We start from the raw sequence: 1680 nt of genomic DNA on the forward strand, positions 1-1680 counted from the left end.
CTAATAGTGATGCTAATGATAGCTAATTCCTAGTAGTATGTGTGTCGTTTGTACAGTGCTACTTATATGTTATGTAAAGCCTGCATACTTATGTGTTTTATTTCTGTATTGTTACAGTTTTACAAAGTAAAAGAAGAACAGTAAAGTCAAGAAAGAAAACCTTGCATCTTCCCAGTATATCTGAAGAAAGGTTAGAGAAAACAAATTAGTATGATGGTGCCAGAGTAGGGAGGGACTTCCACAGGCCGGCCGAATGCTGATTGGAGGATCGTGTTGCCAAGAGACTCTATCTGAGTTTGCGCACCAACCAAAGAGAACTAAGTCTAAACCATGGTATCTCTTCAGCTAGTATTGACCAATCATAAATGCACGGGCAACGCCCTGTGTAATAAAAATGTATGCACGCACGAGGTTCGAGGCTCTTGACGGATTTGGTGGTTACAGATTACAGCTTTGCTGCCTGTGATTCCCAAAGACGTGATGAGTCCTTGGCCAAGTGATATATATCTTTTGCTCTCTTTACAATAAATAGTTAAACTTAGAAGTTGTCTGTCTTTTCTGGAATTCTGAACCCAACATTGGTTACTGTGATTATCTACAGTACATTGTTGGTTACTGTAATTATCTACAGTACCTTGTTGGTTACTGTGATTTTATACAGTTGGGACGTTACTACTGCTATTTCTACTGTAGTCTTTGGTTGGAAACATGATATTATACTCTAAAATGGTATGCAGTAATTTACTGTGCACAAACACTGTAAATAACTGTTGATTTCACAGCCATTTTTTACAGTCTACTGTACGAGGCACTACTGGGATTTGAACCCAGGATCTCCTGTTTACAAGACAGACGCTTTGACTAACTAAGCCACAACGCCCTTTTAAATGTGTTCTCTAATGTTAAACCTCCAACCATATCAAAGAAGTGACGGACCTAAAACAATGTGGATGTTAAAGACTGAAGAGCTATGTTCATTTTGACTGTTGGTGCAAACTGTAGATTTGCCTCCAATAAAAACACATTGCTTTGGTTAAAAAATAAAATTAGATGGACAAAAGCTTTGACCAATTAAGCCACAATGCCTATGTGATCAATATCGTCTCTTATATTAAACATCCAACAATATTAAAGAGGTATCATAACTGAAATAGTGAATATGTTAAAGACTTAAATACTTTGCTGAATTTGATCTGTAAAGTTGGACAGCATTTGGTACCAATTGTAGATTATCCTTCAGTATAGACATATTGCTTTAGTTGAACATTTGAAAGACGAACGTATATGTTCATATATTAATTGGAGGTATAATGTGAAATCAATAAAAGTTGAAGGTATCATGGAAAGAATACCTGATATACTGTACCAGGCACTTCTGGGATTTGAACCCAGGATCTCCTGTTTACGAGGCAGGCGCTTTAACCGTCTAAGCGACAACGCCAATGTTCCTTTCTTTTCCCTATGTCATTCAAATACACACTGGTTGGATAGCAGTATCTTCCTGGGAAAAAAAGGAAGAAAATCAAGTTACCTTAGATGTGCTTTTACATTTTAACTTATTCAGTGTTTATAGCCGTAACAGCTTCAACAGATTGCGGAGCCATGTGTTGCACACATCTACACACTAATTAAAATAATTCCAGGTGGGTTTCAATAATATCAAACATGTCATGGCAGCTA

General features: G+C 37.0%; 2 non-coding genes across 2 annotated transcripts; both read right to left on the reverse strand.

Annotated features, from left to right (window-relative positions):
* Positions 1–806: 806 nt before the first annotated feature.
* Positions 807–880, reverse strand: trnat-ugu (transfer RNA threonine (anticodon UGU)). The gene has a single exon. It is a non-coding gene; the product is annotated as a tRNA-Thr (tRNA).
* Positions 881–1367: 487 nt separating this feature from the next.
* On the reverse strand, positions 1368–1441 carry trnat-cgu (transfer RNA threonine (anticodon CGU)). The gene has a single exon. It is a non-coding gene; the product is annotated as a tRNA-Thr (tRNA).
* Positions 1442–1680: the final 239 nt, after the last annotated feature.

The sequence above is a fragment of the Notothenia coriiceps genome, unplaced genomic scaffold, assembly GCF_000735185.1.
Source record: "Notothenia coriiceps isolate Sejong01 unplaced genomic scaffold, NC01 NC01_scaffold00005419, whole genome shotgun sequence".
Classification (NCBI taxonomy): Eukaryota; Metazoa; Chordata; class Actinopteri; order Perciformes; family Nototheniidae; genus Notothenia; species Notothenia coriiceps.